The 21,227-nt window shown below is 46.6% G+C and overlaps 1 pseudogene; it reads right to left on the bottom strand.

Moving 5' to 3' along the window:
• LOC149326820 (uncharacterized) overlaps positions 1–21,023 on the bottom strand; it is a 28,287-nt pseudogene extending 7,264 nt beyond the window's left edge.
• Positions 21,024–21,227: the final 204 nt, after the last annotated feature.

Raw genomic sequence — 21,227 nt, 5'->3', positions numbered from 1 at the left:
ATTATTTTTCCTTGTATGATTCCGTATTTTGACTTTGTGTCTATTTTCTGTTAACGCTATTATTTCTAACTGCCAAGTGTCGACTATAGGCCCCACTAGCTTCTAGTATGGACCCAAGAGGTTCTGGTGTACTGCATTGTCACGCAGTGGTAACTGCAATCCGGAGAGCAGGAACATAGCGAAATTGGTTTCTGAAGCGAAATCTTTATTTGAGCTGACTTGCGCCCGCAATGAACAGAATTTGTCAGAGGGCTCGTAGCAACAAGCGTGCTCGCCGGTCGTCGAACAGAATGCCCGCCGCTCTTGGCCATGCTGAATTTAAAGCTGATAGCGAACTTTCGAGATAAAGCCTGCAAAGTCACTACAACTTTCTGGAACAACGTAGAATCGGCTCCGCCTAGTTGCTACCAATCGAGTTATATCTCATAGTGATGGTACAACAGCGCAAACACACACAGACCAAGAAGGAGACAAGAAACACACAGCGCTGATGTGTGTCTTGTCTCCTTCTTGGTCTGTGTGTGTTTCCGCTGTTGAACCATCACTATGAATCTACACCAACTAGCCCAATCTGCAGTTCTTCTACGAGTTATATCTGGTCGCTTCTTGAATCACACGCAGTGATAAAGCGGCGTGCCGGCAGCTTTCAAGAATTAACAAACTCTACAAATATTCTCGCAATTACTCGCTTTTCAGAGAATCATCGACCCCATTATTTAAATCACACGGTGACTGCAAACAAATAAAACGGATTGGGCAAAAATAAGCACCGAGTGTAGAAAGAAAGCACCATTTAGCGTGCATATGAGGGCTTTAGACGAACGACATGGCCAACTTGTGGTCGTACGCAGCGCCGCTGGGATGCAGTCAATTATTCAGGGACTTCATAGTCCAGTTCACTTAGCCGACAAAGAACCTTGTACGGGCCGAAATAGCGGCTCTAAAGCATTTCACTCAATCCGTGGCGTCGAATGGGCGTCTAAACACAGACTCGATCTCTTGCTTCTTTTCCGCGTGGAGTCTTCGTAGGTTGTAGCGTCTGCCGTTGGACCCCTGCTGGTCTTTGATCCGTAATCGGGCTAGTCTTCAGGTTTCTTCTGCTTGTTGATAGTAGGCGGCTATGTCGACGTCATCTTTTTGGCTAACCTTGGAGAGCATGGCGTCTAGCGTGGTCGTGGCCTCCCTGCCATGGACAAGCCTAAAAGGCGTCATGTGCACGGCGGTGTTCTAGGCGAAGATGATGCAAGTCAGGATGACGTCCCAGGTCTTGTCTTCGGCATTGACATACATGGCGAGCATGTTGGCGATGGTTTTGTTGAAGCGCATGGTCAGTGTGTTGGTCTGCGGGTGGTATGCAGTTGTCCTCGAGTGGCTCCTTTCTCTGTTTCGCAGGATCGCTTGCGTCAGTTCCGCCGTGAGTGCTGTTCTTCTGTCCGTGTTAAGCACATCGGGGGCGCCGTGTCACAGAAGAATGCACTGCACGAAAAATTTGGTGACTTCTGCTGCTGTTCCCTTCGGTAGGGCTTTTGCCTCGGCGTAGCGGGTCAGGTAGTCGGTCGCTATGATGATTTGCTCATTTCCAGATGTTGACATCGGGAAAGGGCCAAGCAAATTTACGCTGATCTGCTGAAAGGACTTGAGGGTCGTTCAATGGGGTTCAGATATCTTGCTGGTCGGGTGCAAAGGGTCTTTTGTCGCTGATAATGTCGGCAGCTTTTCACATAATGTGAGACATCGGGAGAAAGTTGCGACCAGTAATATTTGTCTTCAATGCAGCAGAGCGAGCAAGAGAACCTGACACATCCAGCTGTCGTCTCGTCGTGTGAAGCCTGAAGAACTACTTCGCGCAGACCTGCAGGCACAACAAGGAGGTAGGCTGTTTTGTTCGCTGCAACGTTCTTCTTCACGACGACACCATTCTGTACACAGAACGAAGCCAACCTTGCTTGAATGAGGCGGGGGAAGAAGAAGCCTTGGCTTCCTAGTACTCAAAAGGGACCATTGTTGGGCTAGTTGGTTCATGATACTAAAGTTTAACAGCGCGAAAACACGGGTCTTCAGAAAGGAAGAACAGCGCTTTAACGGTGTTCTTCCTTTCTGTAGTCCCGTGTTTTCGCGCTGTTTCGTTCCAGTTCCAAGTACTCATTGATGCGTTTTAGGTCGGATACCGAGCGTTGCTACTGTGCAAAAGAGCTGGAGCTGATTGATACCAGGAAGGCGTCCCCATCGTCGTCCGGCGGCTGTGCGTCTACAGGAACTCGTGAAAGGCAGTCGGCGTCTGAGTGCTTGCGTCCGGATTTGTAAATGATGGTGACGTCAAACTCCTGGAGGGGCAGGCTCTATGGCGTGTGGCGGCCGGAGGGGTCCAATATGGAAAGTCAGCACAGTGCCTGATGATCGCTGAACACCTTGAACCATGAAGGTAGGGGCGGAATTTCTACATAGACCACTGGATGGCAAGGCACTCCTTCCGCGTTATTAAATAGTTAGCCTCGGCCTTGGAGTGGGAACGCCTAGCGTATTTGATTACCTTCTCCAGTCCTTCAGTTTTCTGAACGACGACAGCGCCTAGGGCAAGGCTGCTTGTGTCAGTATGAATTTCAGTCTCGGTGTTTACATCAAAGTGCGCGATGATCGGTGGGGACTGTAAACGACACTGAATTTTAAACTACGCTGAAGTGTAAACGATGCTTTCCATTTAAATGGCACGTCTGCTTTTGTCAGTTCGGTCAGAGGCTCTGGTATGCGCGGAAATATTTGCAAATCGTCAGTAATGCGCGCACTGTCCTAAGGATTTGCGCTCAACGTTCTTATCAGACACTAGTGTAAATAGCCCGGCAGGTGTTGTTTTCTGCGGGTCTGAGCTACTCCCTCCTTGCTAATAATGTGGCCGAGAAACAGCAGCTCTTGATTGGCAAAGGGGCAGTTTCTTGCTTTCAAGGTTATTCCGGACGACTTGATTGCGTCTAGCACTGTTCGGAGATTTTTAGGTGCTCTTCAATGTTCTATGCTAACACAACGACATCGCCTAAATATACCAGACAAATTCGCCACATCAGGCCTGTCAGCACTGTAGCCGTTACTCGCCGAAGCGTCGCTGATGCGGAAATGTGAGCCAAGGGCATCATCTTTAACCGAAGAGTCCGGCCGGAGTGATGACTGCGGTCTGCTCGCGATATCTTTCATGAACCTCAGTTTGCTAGTAGCCGCTCTTGAGGTCCATCGATGAGAAAAAATTCAGGAGAGGGGGGGGGGGGCACATTGTTGACTTAAAGTGCGGTGAGGCGAAAGCCTTAAGCGCAGTGGTGCTGCTTGTGTCACTGATGTGCGGTTAAGAGGTTTACCTCAACCGAAAAACTCCTCCAACTAGGCCTGTACAATACGATAGGGTAGCTCATCCAGGGCCACCGACCGACACAATACATATATCTCGCAAGAACCACCACCGGCATACACATCCTACACACCCTTGGTATCCGCCTACCAGCCACGAATTGCACACAGCTCCAGGTACCCCGCCATATTCACCACGAACTACTTATCAAACCTCTCCCCAAAAACATGCACCCCATCTACCACGAACCCCGACGCAGAGCTCGCGCTCGGGCGCTCCCTCAAACACTATGGCACGGAACTCTATGCCGTTTGGGTGGATGCCGCATGCACAGGTGAGGACGCGGTTATAGCCATCAAAAATCCCTCCCTCCAACCGACTGCCCCCTTCACATATCCCCCTCTGCCACTTCCGAGGAGGCCGAAGAAGCCGCCATTGCCCTGGCCATCACACTTATTGAGCCTCGATATATACTGTCTGATTCTAAAACTGCCATACTAAATTTTGCTCGCGGGAGAGTTCACGTCCCTGCATTTCGCATACTGATCTCCCTCGCCGCGCACCCGCCGCGCCTTGTCATCTGATATGGGTGCCTGCCCACTCCGGGAATCCCAGAAACGAGGCTGCGAACGCTTTAGCCCGAGCTTCTCTCAACCGCGAACCGGCGGCTTCCGATCTGGGGTTTTCGCGACAGGGCATATAGTCATTCAGAGAAATCACGCAGGCCTCAAACCGGAGCGTCGACTCTACCCGCCACACCATCCCTCCGTCGACAATTACCATCAGACACTTTGGAGGCGGCTCCAAACACGCACTTTACCGTCCCCTTATATATGCTCGCGATATCACCAAGTCCACACAAACCCCTTCTGTACCCTCTGCCACCACCCCAAAGCCACTCTAGACCCTATCCTTTTCCTCTGCCCGGCGGATCCTCCCCTGCGGGGCCTGCAGCACCTTACCACTTGGGAGGCTTGGGAGACCCTACTGGGCTCCGAGGATCCGGCCAAGCAAGCCATCGCCGCAGTCCGGGCTGCCAGCGTCATGAGCCTCCGGGACATGAATATTGGAGTGCAGTGGGGGCGTGGGGGGACCCGAGGACCTACGTGTCCAAACCTCCCTTGCTCTAAATAAAGTTTTCATCATCATCGTCATCCTCTAAGAGTGCAACACGATAGCGTCTTGCAACGCTGCCAGGGAGTCCACAGAACGCGATCGCCCATTCGGCTCTACACCTTGCTCAACGATAAATTGGTTTTTGAGGTAAGGAAATCTATCTGTATCGCATATCTCGGTGGACACCTGAATCTCACCTTAATTGGAAGGGAGGACGAAGGCACCGAAATAGCTAGACGCGCCTTTGTTCATTACAAACCCTCGAGCTAGCATAGAAGAGTGGTTAGCGAGCTCGTCTCGCGCTCCGGAGACCCTGGTTCGATTCCCCAACTGGACCAATTTGCTACTCGGTTTTATTAAGCATGAAATGCTTTTAGCCCCCGTTGTCGGCAGTGTGGTGACGTCACGCCGAGACCGAGAGCCATCATCCGGGCACTGAAATCCACTCATCCGGGCTCTGAAACGAGAACATCCGGGCACCGTACGAGACTTAACGAGATTTAACGAGACTCTCTAAGCCCTCCTACGCGACCGGCATGCAAGCGCCGGTTGGTCTCCAAAGGAGTCACGAAAAATAACTGCTGCCAGTGCCTTCTCAATGTTTATCAAGATATCAGTCGCTCTGCGTTTGATAATGCACGGAATTATAATTGCCGATTTCTAATAACGCGTGCAAAAAGCACATAAATGCCACGATACACTTCGTTGTCATACGTGATCTCTTAGGGGCTTCGCGCATCGAAGCAAAGCCGCGCAGGCGCACAGGTGCCCGGGGGAGAAGCGCTGCGTTCAAAGGGCAAGGCATCGCGCCGAACGGGTGGTGGCGTTCCTTCCTTCCATTACGGTGTGGTTCGGGTGTCCACCGAGATGGCAGAGAATTACTGCGCCATTTCCTTTCCTCAAAAAACCTTGCGTTCAAATGGCAAGGCATCGCGCTGAACGGGTGGTGGCGTTCCTCCCTTCCTGTACAGTGCGGTTCGGGTGTCCACCGAGATGACATTAGGCCCGTAAACATTTCATGCTTACTCTACTCTCGGTTACGGGAGAGGCAGAGATTTTTTTTTACTTATGTGGTCTGACAAGAAAGGTTAATTAGGCTAACGGGTCTTTACCGTGATTCAAATGCCTTCTACCATGTCCTGTCACTCACCTGTCAAGTCATGCAACTCTCTATAATGTTCGACACAATGTCTTTGAAACGTCTAACTATTAATGACGATTAATGATAGTTAAGCGCGACTTGCACATTTCGTGACACTAGTTAATGTATGGCTAGTGATACTTCACGTGAGCTTAACTAGTACACTGATTAATTAGTGTTCGTTAAGATACAGGCGTAGTGCACAGACCCACATGCCATTTCTTTACTACTAATTACCAATTATTCATTTAGTCATCAAATATAAAGATATCATAATGAAATCCCTTTATATCATGTTCCGATGTCTTTCGATTGCACCCGATTAAGTATCGATTGGCATATGCCCATATAAGGCGTACAGTCGTGAGCAAAAGTGGAGAGATCGGCGCTTCGGCGGCGGGAGCAGTTGCGCCCCCCCCCCCCCCCCCCCCCCGGCGCTGCTATCTCGCCGCGCTCGCTCGCTCGCTGCGAGAGTGCCTCGAATGACGACAAACTTCCCCCTCGCTCTCGCGCGGGTGTTTATCACGACTGATAAATTCCTAGTGCGGATTTCGGCTACTCTGCTGATGAACCCCTCTCGCTTCCCCCTCGCTCTCGCTTCCCCGCGCGGGAGCGAGGGGGAAGTTTGTCGTCACTCGAGGCACTCTCGCAGCTAGCGAGCGCGGCGAGATAGCAGCGCCGTGGGGCGGCCCCGCAACTGCTCCCGCCTCCGAAGCGCCGATCTCTCCACTTTTGCTCACGACTGTACATCCGAAACGCAGACACATTTGCTAACACGTCTTGGTGACGACAGTATGAGGCATTAAAGGCTTTCGCCTTAAAGCTTGCCGTTGCAGAACCAGTGCCGTGTGTAGTCGATGCGGGAAGGGGGTAGACGTCCTTCTTTGTTATGTTGTTCAAGTGGCGGTAATCAAAGCATAATCGAATAGAGCCGTCTTTCTTTCTCATTGGAACAACCGGTGCGGCCCAGGGGCTCTTTGAAGGTTAGATGACGTCATCGCGAAGCATTTTTTCAGGCTGGTCCATGATGGCTTGTCATTCTTGCGGCGACACACGGCAGTGGCTTTGACGGAGTGGTCGGACGCGCCTTTCGGTTGTAATGCGATTGAAAACTGTTGGTCGGGCGTCCTAGCAGTCCTCCAAGGTACCCGGCAGGCACACCCCAACAGACCGCCGGTCAGCGAGTTCGAGCACGGCGGGTGAGGGGAGGACCTCTTCGAAGGCCTGAAGCTCAACAGACCGTCGCCTCTTGAGACGAGCACGGCGGGTGAGAGCTGGGAGCGGCTTCGAATTTTGACTCTGACTTATGAATTAATCCGTAATTGAAGTTGCGGCAGGCGTTCTGGGAATCAGTGAGCACAACGGCGTTGTAGTTAGATGCTACAGCTAATGCAATAGCTGCCTTCTCTGCGTGAGTGGGGTTAGATGTTTTCACCGAGGCGCAGTTCACCATCGACCCTGAAGGCGTTGAGGCTACAGTAGTCATGAGTCCATTTTTTGGTCCTGCTGCGTCCACGTAAAGGGTGTTAGTTTGCTTGTCCCATTTCTTCTGCAGGGCTTCCCCTCTTGCTTTCCTCCTCTCGATGTTATATGCGGGATGCATATTCCGCGGAATGGGGTGCACGTTGATGCGTCTTCTCACATTGTGTGGGACCTCTTCTCTTTGGTCAATTGTGTAGGGCTGATTAGGAGACTACAAACCAACACATACCCAACACCAGCTAAATTACACCAGTGGTACAATACACTATACTCTCCGCAGTGCTCACACTGTGGAGACGTAGCTAACCTCTACCATATGGTGTGGGCATGCCAATTTAATCCCATTCCCAACCCCTCGGAGGAGCAGTGGGAGGCTATTCTGCTCAGCGATGATCCTGATCGTCAGCACTGGCTGGTGGGGAGGGCCAGCGCAGCAGCAGCAGCCAATGGACTACCGGACTAGGCGGCCCACCCACATGTTCTGAGAATACTGTACAAATAAAGATGTTTTTAATCAATCGATATCTGGAGTACCCATATTAACTACGTAAATGCAAAAACTAGCAGTAAACTGTAACAAGAAAGTTTTCTGCTCCTGTACGAGTCTTCGCTTATAAATCAGTTGTATTACCTATTGTAGACTTCGGTGTCATGGTTTGGGAACCTTTTACAGAAACGAATATTGCTAAAGCTGAAGAGGTGCAGAGAAGAGCTGCGCGCCTCGTTTATAACACATTTACCAGAATTTCATTGACAGATCTTTAAAAGATGTCGAGAGCGAGCTGACATGCTATATCTTCGAGCATATTTTCATACCTTGAAACATTAGTTGTTTTTCTTCACGAAAGACTGCTTAATGCGTCCTTCCATCGATAGGAGCCCCTTCGCCGGCATATTCAAGATTGACTTACATCAAATTTATTGCTTGTGTAGTACGTGCTTAGTTGCTATCAACCCTAACCAAAAATCACCTACCTCTTTTAGCCGAAAAAGCTCTTACCGAATACCTCTTAGCGTTATTTTTGACAGCCTTTGCTGCTCTGTTCTCTCTCGCAGAAGATATTGGCATTAACACAACCCACGATCATTTGATAAAGCTGCAGCACTGAGAGTCGTGTATCTAATCTTATGCAGGATGCTTAGCAGCCTATTTTTGTTTTTTTTTTCTGCTAAAAAACTCTCTTTTTATAAATAATATCATTCACAGCTGTCGAACCTATTTCCCTTCTCTGCCGCCGGACTACAGTATTTTTCCGCTCCATGGCCATACTACTGCGCAACTCTGTCGACTTCTGTCGACTTCGCAATCGACTTCTAGTAATGTATAAATGATCTCATCTAATACCTAAATATATGACGTAAGATGTGCATTTTGGTGTAGGTTTGCAAGACCACTTTAACGCCACTCGGAGGGACGGAAGTCTAGCTGAAGCGGACCGTTTCACCAGGGTGGCCATCATCACTCCGAGAAGAATACGTGTGGTGTAGTTTAGCCTTTGTGCGGAGAAGATAGATACCAGGTAATTCTAGGATTCCGGCAGGACGAGGCGGCTTAGATTTAGATATATTCAGACATTTTTGCTCTCGAAGAATAAGAACAGGAAATGTCAGTGGCCATCTATTTCTCCGTCCTACCATTTCGCTTGTTCAACACGATGGAAAGAATGCGTCCCCTATGTTATGTGACATGACCAGGATGGAGTCCGCGCATTTCTTTCAAATGATTTCCACTTGAACATCTAGATTTTTTTCTGAAATGGCCATTTAATTTGCGGTCAGTCACAGAGCTCCAGTTCATTGGATTAATGAGTAGAACATTCTGCTCCACCAATAATATGTTTCCCATTTCAGTGCTTCCAAAATTAAATTTGCATATATGCGGCTAAGAGCAGGACTGAAGTTTGGGCCGCTCCCCCCCCCCCCCCCCCCCCCCCCCCCGCTTCGAGCCGATAGCCAAAAAAATAGCAGCTTAAATCAGTTGCCCTACACGGGCTCTCACATTCTCCGAGGAGCTGCGAGATAACGACTTTTATCAGATTGAAGCACGCCTCACTGTATTGCTGAGGGCTCTGTGTGAGGTTTCCAAACTTTCGCTCGCGCAATTAAAGTTAAACATAATTTTCATTTGTGCTGCCTCATTAGCCGTCCGTTTTTACAGCCAGGCACAGATGACAGTTTCCGATAGGAGATAGACGCTCAATCACGTACAATGTAGCTTTCAAGTTTCTAATTTTAGCATATGTCTAATAACGCGGAAAACGGGTTGCCGGCCGCAAATTCGGTGTCGACTACAATTCGTGCACTGGTAGTGGGACCAGAAGAAAGACTTCAGCGCAAAAGACAAAAGCAGGCAGGTATTCCGTAAAATGAGGCATCCTATGCACTGGATGCACGTAAAACAATGCGTTATAAACAGCGTCAAATTGTAGTGGACGATAACGTAGTTTCCCGAGAACGCTGTTTGAAACTTCATCTGAGAGGCGCTCATTTCACCTAAGGTTCGCATCCTGCCAATATTCAGAAAAGAAAAACTGCTGCCGTTACCTTCATATATACAGTAAACATGTAAGCACAATAATTTAAAAAGCTCCCGCAGTTACATCTGGCATACCTTCCCGTTTTCAGTGTACACAAAATGTTTCATGAAATAAGAATGGATGCCAGCGTGGCCGAAATTGTAGCAGTATAAACGAAATAGACACGAATACGGGCCATGCATTTTTATGCGCCCATAAAACAAGGTACAAACTGCGCGTAGTAGGCGCAATTTATGTTAATTATATGATAACTTATATGTTCGTCGTTGACGTCGTCAACTACAGTTATTATTACGGGTTTGTTTCAACGATACCATGGTATGCGGCTTCCCGGACAACCTGTTGGGATTAAGCGGCTCCATATAAAGTGCGCACCATCAGCAGAGCTAAACCAATGGCCGCCTTGTTGGCGTTAATCCATTATAATAAAAAGCAGCGAGAAAAATTTGCATACCTAAATAGAGAAACTTACCTAACCTTTACTGAATATTACGAGAAGCTGCCAAATAAATCCAATCTTTCTGGCATGGTTAGAGCCCGGCATATCGCACACGCAAGTGCACGCAACTGGCAAACTCTTAACAAATGTCTCAAGAAAGATAACGGCTTCAAAGCTGAATGCAGTCAACAATAAAAAAGGACGTCAGAATATAAGTTTTTATGCTGTCTCGTAAAGCCACCAGCTGCAAAGTTTGAGGTCGTCGCCGTTGCGACTATGCTCGGATTGGCTCGTCCACATGTGCTGTGCTGCCCGAAAATCCGATACAACGTGCTTCATGAAAAGGCATCAAGTTGGCAGCTGTACAGTATTGGTGTAGCATACTCGTTTCGCATGGCTAATAAAGGCAGTAGTAATACCGATTTGTAGCTGTCAAATTGAAAATAGGGAGGCCAAAACTGAATTCAGGCAGAATCTGTCCGTTCGAGGCATTCACATTCTAAATTGCACATTTTTGTGTTATTTTCACTCTTTTACGGCGGATACTGCAGACTGAATGTTCGGATCCGCAAGGCATATACATTAAGCGATCCTTTCGTGGGGGCGAAAGCGCCATTGTGAAACGCTTCAGAATTCCACTAAAGCAAAGATATTCGCACTGTGCTCGGAGTTGTAGTTCACTTTCTAAAAAATCACTTTTTACGTAGAGCAGCTAGGTTTTATTCCGTACGCCAGGGATGCCTTTCACAGTGGGTGTTCCTGTCAAGCTTGAAAGGTGTCTTGCCGCAATAAAAGGCGTATTACATTTACTACGCCACAAAAGCAGTTTTGCCTTGAAGGAGGAGGAGAAGAAACTTTCTTGAAGGCTGGCACTAAAGCCCAGTGGAAAATAGTGCTTGTTCCGCTAAGGCCCTTTGATCAACTGCCGAGCAGTCGCTCCAGACATAGTAAGTCCGAGACCGAAGATCAAACATACTCTCTCCAAAACGCTAGTGATTAAGTGTTTAAAGGAAGTGCTAGAGTGTTCCATAAAGAGTTGAATAATTTCCTAACCCTGATCACAGCAGGGGTAAAGACTAGTGAAGAAATTTCGAAGAAATTTACATTTGTAAACATTTTCCATGAAACCTCACAACCTTGGTGAGCATATTGTGAATCGCCGTTGAGATTTTGGGCAGAAAGAAACATTTCCTCCATATTTGGAAAGCTGCAGTGCTGACCCACTTGGTTTTGGTGTCCGGAGGCTGAACCGAAATACGCAAGTTAGATCCCTACCGCATTTATCGCATTCCGATGCAATCGCAACGCAAGAGGCCTTTGTAATGTGTGATCGGAGTGTGTGTTAAACAACCAAAGGTGAGCATTATCCGGAGCCCTCCACTACTGCCCCTCATAATTCTCAGTCGCTTCGGGATGCTGAACCTCATGCCCCATCAACTTAAGTCTAAAGTCAATTGTACCGCACTGAACGGCGTTTCATCGCTTTGGGTGTCAGCAGTCTGAGCATATTGATTTACTCTTTCGGAAAGCTGAGGTTCAGACATGACGGGAGAAGAAAGTTTGGTTTGGTTTTTTGGGGTTTAACGTCCCAAAGGGACTAAGGCTATGAGAGACGCCGTAGTGGAGGGCTCCGGAAATTTCGACCACCTGGGGTTCTTTAACGTCCACTGACATCGCACAGTACACGGCCCTCTAAAATTCCTCCTCCAAAGAAATTCAACCGCCGCGGCCGGGATTGAACCCGCGTCTTTCGGGCCAGCAGCTGAGCACCATAACCACTGAGCCACCGCGGCGGCTGGAGGAGAATAAAGTGTTTTTGCTGCATAACTGCGCTATAAACAGCGGAGAATTCATTCTCATAGTACCAAACACAAAAGAACTTGAGTTTACCTCCTTTCTGGCACCGTCATGTTCCCGTCGGTGAAACCTTCAGCGGAAAAAAATATAAATGCAGTCAAATATAAAGGAAAACATCCACGAGAGAAAAATTTCAAAGTGGGTTTTTTTGCCTATGAAAAAAAAAACTGAGCGTGCTGAAACGACGACAAAGCGGAGATTTTAGATGGAACACCAAAATGAAGAAAACAAAAATGAAACGATAAAGGTTGCTTAAACCGCAAGCGCGAGGACTGTGCTGGGCCCTCACTGAAAGCAATGAGTTGTCATTGAAAATAAATTGCAGACGGACGCAGCCGGCTGCAAAGTACTGAAGGTAGCCAACTAGTTGGCTGGTCGAGCAGCGGCATTGAGAGAGCATTGATAAAAGTCTCAATCAATCAACTTTATTCAGCATTTTTTGACCTGAAGAACAGAAACGAAAAGCCAGGGTAGGAGCAAAAAGCTACAAACGCAGTTGCTTGGCGAGGCTCCCGCCCTTAATTGACAAGGCCAACATACTGTGACGTTATTACATATATATATATATATATATATATATATATATATATATATATATATATATATATATATATATATATATATATATATATATATATATATATATATATGACAGAAGCCGACAGCCACAGAAACCAAGGGGCACAGGGGATTTTTTTTAATTAATTTATTTATTTTGTGGTGTTGATCAATTTAGAATTTTACTGAATACGTCATCGCTTAAAAAACAACCACATACCGCCGGTGGGATCCGAACCCACGACCTCCGAATTACGCGTCCGGTGCTCAATATATATATATATATATATATATATATATATATATATATATATATATATATATATATAAACGTAATTCGGTTGACACACGGTAGAAAAACAACAACTTTATTCTAACGTTTCGACCAGGGTCTGGCCTTCGTCAGAGTTTTTCTACCGTGTGTCAACCGAATTACGTTTATGTTCTACCGGATCCATCCGATCTTCACCCCCTTCTTATATATATATATATATATATATATATATATATATATATACAAGCAGAACTTAGAACCAGCGAAAAAAAAGTATGCAAAGGAATATACAGTAAGACAGGTGCTATGTCTTAAATACTTTTGATGTGAGAAATGAACATGTATCTGTGTTAACTCGTCGCAGACTATTTATACATATTACGATTACAATTTAACCCACAGAAAATGAAAGAAACATATCTAGCAGGAAAACAAAAACATTCCGTCAGCAGGTCCAAAGGGCCAAATACAGTCGGGTGTACACAAGTTCACATAATAGAAGCAGGAAAATAGACGATGACAAAAAGATACAATACATCCGCAGTACAAAAGCAGTTTGTGTTGGAGAAACATAATTAAATCCATATGTCTTCAAGAATAAGGTATTTCTGCCACTCGTATTTGCTAAGGTTACATATATCTATATTTTTATTTTGTAGGAAATTCAAATATGCAGGCATGTGGCAATGCAGCATGTGTCGACCCTGATTAGTGCGGGAAGAGGGTATAGACCAGTATTCTCTGTTTCTGAATATGTAGGGCACTGTGGCTTTTTCTTTTCCTTTCCCTTTTTTTTCTGGCCTATTCTTCTGTTATGTATCCTCATCTCCCGTGCAATATTGCCTACGTGCGCTGCAGGTATTTCCAATAAATAAATAAATAAAGGTCGATGAAAATTACATAAGTTGAGGAAAGCTTCGTTGTCAGTTTAAAAACTGTGTTTGTACTTGATAACAAGGTTAAGATTATGTGTGTGGTGTATGGGGAGTACATTAAACGAAGCAAAAAGTTCTCTTGTATGGGCGTCATATGAGGCATTTGCGCACATGACGAATTGCTTTCTTTCGTGATAGCATTAATTTGGTAAGGTTGGATTGTGTTGTGTCCGTCCATACAATAGTGCAATAGTTAATATGGGGAGCGAAAATTGAATTATAAAGAATTAACTTAATTTTAGTCGGAAGCATCGTTCTATACTTACACAGTACGCCACAAGCTCTTGCCAGGTTTAAGGCCATGCGTTCCACGTGGGCATTCCCATCTAGATGTGGACTCAACGTCACACCCAGTGTTTTTATTTCTTTAACGACTTTTATTTGTGCAGAACCGAGTTTTATGTCGATATCCCGACTAATAACCTTCTGTACAGGAGCAAATAATATGGTTCTTGTTTTAGCAACGTTAATTTGTAAACTGTTTATTTGAGTCCATTGAGAGAATTTTTCAAGTGCGAAATCAGTGAGTTCTTCAATACTAGCTGACTGGAAAAAAATGCTTGTGTCGTCTGCATAAATGATGCAAGATGCAAGTGTGCTGGTGTTTACTATGTCATTTATGTAAATATTAAATAAAACCGGTCCGAGTATACAGCATTGCAGCACACCTGAAGTGATATTTAATAGGGAAGAGTGAGCTTCGTTAATCACGACGCATTGCTTACGGTGGTTTGAACATGAGTTCAGAAGGTTACCAGACCCACAATGCTCTAATTTTGTAGATAAAATTTTGTGCTCAATTCTGTCGAATGCTTTCGAGAAATCGATCAGAATACCTAGGGTCATTTTGTTATTTTTAAACCCCCTAAGTATTACTTCCTTCTGCGTCAACAAACCTAATTCAGTGGACATACCTCGACGGAACCCAAATTGCCGTGGAGATAAAAGCTTGTGCTTATCACGGAAATTGGTAATTCGCTTGCATATTATTTTTTCTAGACCTTTGGAAAAAACGGGTAACACTGAGATCGGTCGATAATTTGAAAAGTTATTTTCATCGCCTGATTTATATATCACTCCTACTCTTGCACATTGCATAATATCTGGAAAGGTACCAGTATGTAAACACGTATTGTACATGTGACAAAGAGCTGGAGTCAGCAGGTCTAAGACGTATTTAACGGGTTTAATTTCAAGATCATCAATGTCCCGGGCCTTACTATTCTTTAAGAACATAAAAGTAGAGTAAATTTCTTCATCAGTAGTCGGTTCAAAAAAGGCAGATTTAGGATTAGGTTCACCTAAATATTTTTCAATTAAAGCGCTCTCTTGTATAGGTGTTCCTGATGAGAGATTTGTAAAGTATTGGTTAAACTCGTCCGCCAGGTCCTTCCCTTCTAGTGTTTTAGCATATACTGTTAGTTGAAGTACTTGATTGTTGCGTGTGCCAGTATTCAATATTTTGTTAAGTTCGCGCCATCGAACATCAGTCTGACTAGTTGAATTGTTAAATAAGTTTTCAAAATACGCATTTTTTGTTTTACGCAAAGTGGTTGTGAAAAAATTTCTGTACTTTTTGAAAGCTGAAAGCTCATCTTAGGTCCTTGTCTTCATGAACATTGCGTATAGTTGTTCCTTTCTTTTAATCATTTTAAAGCACTCATCTGTCATCCAAGGCTTGCGTAACTTTTTAGATTTGTCTACAAGATAAACAAGACTCTCTACGTTACCCCTGCACCTCGAGCTAACACACGCTTTAACCACGGGAAAGTCTTAAAAGAATACCGGGCTTGCATATAATGATTTGCAGCTTATTCGTAATTGGAAAATTTAAGAGCGTTTCTAAAAACTTAAAAAAGCGGTTTATGTTCCCATTAGGTGGTCGGTAAATGACAGCAAACAACTTATTTTCACTTTGAGTAGTTATAACCTCGTAATCAGCATTAATTTCAGAAAAGTCTGACTGTACAGCACATGCAAACTGCTTTGATACCAGCTGTAGTACACCACCACCAAGTCGGTGGGACCTGTTTAGAAAAAAAAACTCGTATCCTGGAAGATTCAAAACATCAGCTGTAGAAGAATACCACGTTTCGGCAACCATAATAACTTGAAATGGAATTCGGCAAGAAACATAACCAGTGCGTCGATTTTCTTTCGTGCACTTTGGGCGTTGCAATGCAGAACACTGATATAACTGTTGCCAGAAGGACAGGTAACATCATTAGGAGCAGCCATCAAAAGTAATCAGACTAGCACAAAAGAGCAGGCCATAGGCACTCAGGGAGAGGCGGTTGCAATGCGCATCTTATGCAGGACGGACTCACAATCAATTCGGACAACTCGGGACGTTTCCGTTTTCCGTGCGTAAACCCTGCCATTTCTGACCCATGCGTAACGCCAGCCCACCTCCCGTTTCTTGCCAATTGTCATCCGAAGCAACTTTTTCATTTTTGGGCTCAGATAGTCATTAATAAAGACAGACTATTTCTCTGAAAAACCTAGTTCATCTGCACCGAACCGAATTCTCCGTGCTTTCTGAAGAATGGCATCGCGCTTAGCGCGGCTGTTGAATGCTACTACAATGTTGCTGTTTCTATTCGTGTTTTGTTACGGCCTTTCTTCGACAGCATCGTCATCGCCGTCTTTCCGGCCAGCTGTAGTGTTTCGCACAGGAACCCGGTGGCAGATTTCAACATCTTCTTGTGTTATACATCCGCCAAGGGCGTCACCAAGCCTGCCAAGAACATCAATCAAATTTTCGTTTTCGTCCTCAGGAATGCCTTTAATCTCAAGGTTTCTTTTCCTCGAGTACTGATCCTGTGCGGTAATCTGCATCGAGTTTTCATTTGCCATCTTTTTTAGTTGTGCAAGTTCTTTGATCAGCTCCTCATTTGTCACTTTCAGAGCGGCATTCTCTTTTTTCAGATCAGCACAGTCTCTACGAAAGTCCTCGACATCTTTGTTCATGTGCTCTAGACTAGCCTTCAGTTCTCTTATTTCTTTGCGCATTTCACGCTTGAAATCAGCTATCTCAGTTCCCATGATGAACAACAAACACGTTTACACTGGTCGTAGGTAATAGCAACTGGTAATAGCAACTGGCAGCAGAAGCAACGGGAAAGACTTAGAAATAGTAATGCAACAAAGTTGCCAGAATTCCAGCCTGCGAAACAAGCAGAAAATGAGCGTGTGCTCGGTCCGTTGCGTCCACTGCCAACTGTCTCTCGAAGCAGCTGCGTCGTCCTTTTCACAGCCTCAGGTGAAGACGATGGTCGCGTGGTCAGACGTAGGGGGCGTCTCCGGCGTCCAGCACAGTCGCACCAGTTCGTCAGTATCAGCTGTTTTGTTTCCCGCTGGCTTGCTTTTGATATGAGTCGTATGTATTCACGTGCGCCTGCGAAACAAGCAGAAAATGAGCGTGTGCTTGGTCCGTTGCGTCCGCTGCCAAGTCTGAGATAAAAGAACACACATGTATGAATAGAAATTGCAAGAGAGAGGAAACGCGGTGAGGCAACACAACATGTAAACCAAAAGTTTACCGAGTAATTTGGTTTGGTTTATGGGGTTTAACGTCCCAAAGCGACTAAGGCTATGAGAGACGCCGTAGTGGAGGGCTCCGGAAATTTCGACCACCTGGGGTTCTTTAACGTGCACTGACATCGCACAGTACACGGGCCTCGAATTTCTCCTCCAAAGAAATTCAGCCGCCGCGGCCGGGATCGAACCCGCGTCTTTTGGGTCAGCAGCCGAGCACCATAACCGCTGAGCCACCGCGGCGGCTTTACCGAGTAATTACAGGTTGCTCTCATGTGGAGTTAAGCGCAGAACCCCGGCAGGTTGACAGGTCCCGAAAACAGTACAATAATTGGCCGAGGCACACAATGGTCAAATAAAAAAAAATAATCGGAGGAAACGATAAGAGGAGAAAAGGTCAAGGCCAAGCGAAGGCGAACGGCAAACCCAACGCAGGCATTAAGGATTGCGATCCAGCTCCCAAACGACCGACGCAATGGCGGCGAAAGCACTCACTAAGATTGAGCATTTATGGCTCCCGCCGCCGGCAGGCATGTCAAAGAATTAGTATTTTTTAAAAAAACTAGCATATTACGTATTTTGCACACAGCAAATGTGACCTGCTCGCGGAATTAATTAATGAATTCTTTTTGCGAAGGGGACCAAGTAAGCTCGAGAGCAGAGAGATCGCAGAAGTGTGGCCATCGCGCCCGGCCACAAGGCATACGAAGTCCGATACTAGAGGGTAAATCGTTAGCCCATTACTGCCCAGCTTACTTTTAAAAATATAGTTAATTTGTGTTTATTTCAAAACCAAAAATTGAAGTTACTTTTTGAGTAGGTCATTCATTTGTCACCAGGTGATCGGCCGATGACCTTAACTAAGAAGGTGCGTTTCCTCTCCTCACTTTGTCACCTTTCCATTGTCAAACTTCAGGATGCTTGTTTTCTACGAACTGCACCGGTAGTCGCTGGCTTATAATTTTCTGCGCCGCGTTTATGTACATACCATGCTTGCTTCAAGTATGGAGCAGCCGGAAAGAAGAAGAAAGTAAACAATGGATGATTTGAATGTCCCGCATCCTTGGCTTTTTTCCGCTATGATGAATTACATGCGCCTGTAAATTCTATAGTAATCTGTGACTTCCTGCGTGCACAACGTCGCCTATCTATTTCAGGTCATATAACTTAGGGTTCCGTGCAATTTTTCTAAAAAAAACAGTTTGTGTGTTCAGCGAGATCTCAGAGACTGCTGTACTTGTCAGTAGGTGTTCTTAATAAGACGATAGTGCGATTTTTATTGGTTATAATCAAGTTTTAGTTATAAGAACTGGTTCTGAAGGGCATGCGGCTACTGTTATGTATTTCGCACCTAGTGTAGAAAGTCCTTGAGTTTGGGAAATAATTTTTTGAAAGCAGGTGTTGTCCAAGTCTCTTTCTCTATCTTTTTTTCTTTTTGCGCTTCTACGTGTCTGTTGTCCTGTCGTTGTCTGCGATGATTTTAATGCTTAGTGACCATGTAATCTTCATTGGCAATTTTTTTACCAGTCAAGACATTCTTGCAACGCTCCGCCGGGAGGACTTCCAGGTTGCAGGAACCGTTCACCAAAACGGTTATAGGAAGTGCCCACTCGGCCCAAAGAAAGCAACGGAATAGAGGCATTCACCAGGAAAAATTGAGTGTTCCTTCAATGGTGTAGGTTACGTGCTTTGATTGAAGTCCAAGGACAACAGTGTAGTCACTGTGGCCTGCAACAATAACAGCATTTAGCCTACATGTTTTCTAAAGTCCGATACCTTCCACATAGTTTGGGCCTGTCAAAAGAATCCTTCCCTTCTCCCAATCCTTCCCCTTCCCGAGAGGCATGGGAGGCAGCCCTGCTCAACTGCTCGGGGCTGGAGTCTCAAAGGGCTCTAGTCCAACGGGCGCGAGTAGCGGCCTTGTCTAGCGGGTCCCGGACTAAGGACTCCACCTGTGTAAAGGGCCAATTTTGGTCTGCAAACTCTCCTTTTGTTTATTAAAAGGTTTTTCACCACCACCACCACGAAAACCAGGACTTTTGTAAGCCAAAACTCCTTTCCTTTCACAACTGTGGAGTAAAGGGTGGTTCTTTTTCTCTTCTTCTTTGTACGGAGAGGTTGTCCCTCCGTTCTTCTCTCTTCCAACGAAGTACTGAGCCAGTAGGAAGACAGGGGACTCTTGTCGAGCACTGATATAGGTTTTATGTACACAAACGACTATTTACAAGGAGTATGTACATCACAGCATGATGTCTGACCAGCCGCCCCGTGGACCCACTCCACGGCTACTCGAGAGCACGGTCTGCGTGCCTGGCTGCGTATTCGCCAACTGCAGCCTGTACAGCCACAAGGCTTGAAAGCACGGTGAATTGATCACGGTGACTGAAGATTGTCACAACGGCTTACCTAAAAGGGATAATAAATCCTCTTAAATGGCGTTATATGCCACTAAGCATCACGATTTGCGACCTAAAAGGGAAAAAATGGGAAAAAAATTATATTAAAAAAACAATAAAATTACAGTACAGAGAGCGGAGTCGAACGGCCGACCTTCCATACGCAACACGTGCCTCTAATCCACTGCGCCATAGCGGCGATGTCAAGCTGTCGTTCTGAATGAATATTTATAACCAGCCTTAATGTGGCTGCTACCTGCCGGTGGGCGGCGCTGTCATCGCTGGCTGTACCGGCTGCATTTGGCGAACACGCTGCCTGGCTCCGGTCGAGACCAAAATCTCTGTGTCGCGATGGCGGCAGAGCATCGCGCGCCCCCGCGCTCTCTCCCCACGCGAAAAGAAAAAAAAAGCAAGAAGTTGAATTATTCTTAAGCCGCGAGCAGGAGGAGCCTCGTCACTACATGTGTTTTTGCTCTCTCCCTACAAGCCCCGGCCTTGGCGCCATACACAGCTTGCAAACGCGGCGACGAACGCCCTCCCGCAACAGAGACCGCGACCCCCCCCCCAACCCCCCCCCCCCCCCCCCCTCGGGGCAGGTAAGATGCCGCTAACCGTTCCCAGATGAGGCTAGCAAATGGGCGCGCAGCCACCGGGCTTTGCCGTACCGCGCCAAGCCGTGTGGCACCGGCCTTGGCAGAGAAGGGATGCCTTCGATAACCGCAAGCGCGCCCTCCGCGAGCCTAACCCTTTGAAGAAAGCCGCGAGGCGCGCGTGCTGCCCTTCCCTCTCCCCACAACAGACTTGTGGGCGATCCGCACTCGGCCACGGAGGACCCGGCGGAAACGCGACCTTCGACTGATAGGGGAGACCATTCGTTTACTTTGGTAAAAAAAAAACACGGAAACGAGCTTCCAGTGAAACAGCGAACGCCGTCCAGACTAACGACCGCGATGCTTTCGCCGCGCCGCTCGTAGAGCGGCTTTTTCAGTCGTTATTACGGCGCCGGTTAAAATGGAAAGAGGCGATCGAAAGGCACCAACCTTACACCTCCCTCCCAAGATTCAATAATCACTAAATAGATTCATTGAATTACACAGATAACAAGGTGGGACGCCAACGCCACTTTCCGTAACACATTCCTACACAAGGTAGTACAAAATTCCTAATACAAGGTAATACAAAAGAAATGACAAACATGTGCACATCAACAAGGCGACATGCAAAGAGTGTCTAAACCCGTCCTAGGGTTACAGTTCTCACACCGCATTTCGCACACCATTCGCACGCGCATAGCTTGCAGGTTGATGTCCCGGGACGCACACTGGTCTCCGTTCACACGGCACAGGGGCGATGACACGTGCTTCAGCGTCACCCTGTTTATGCCCCTAGTGAACGCTCCGGGCCTCGAGTCAGTCATTACTCCCAGCAACCATTTGGGAGACGCGAGAGTGCATCTGCATTCGCGTGAATTTTACCACTGCGATGTTGGATCGTCACATTATAGCGCTGCAGCGCCAAAGCCCAGCGGGTAAGTTTCGCACCCCGGGGTACGCTCCTCGTGAGGTACGACAGCGGATTGTGGTCGGACACAACAGTTACCTGGGCACCGAATACCCCCGTC

This window comes from Amblyomma mixtum, chromosome 10 (genome assembly GCF_055824585.1).
Source record: "Amblyomma mixtum isolate Tamu chromosome 10, ASM5582458v1, whole genome shotgun sequence".
NCBI classification, from domain to species: domain Eukaryota; kingdom Metazoa; phylum Arthropoda; class Arachnida; order Ixodida; family Ixodidae; genus Amblyomma; species Amblyomma mixtum.
Note: the sequence above shows the minus strand (reverse complement) of the source record. Positions and strands in the feature narration are given on the sequence as shown.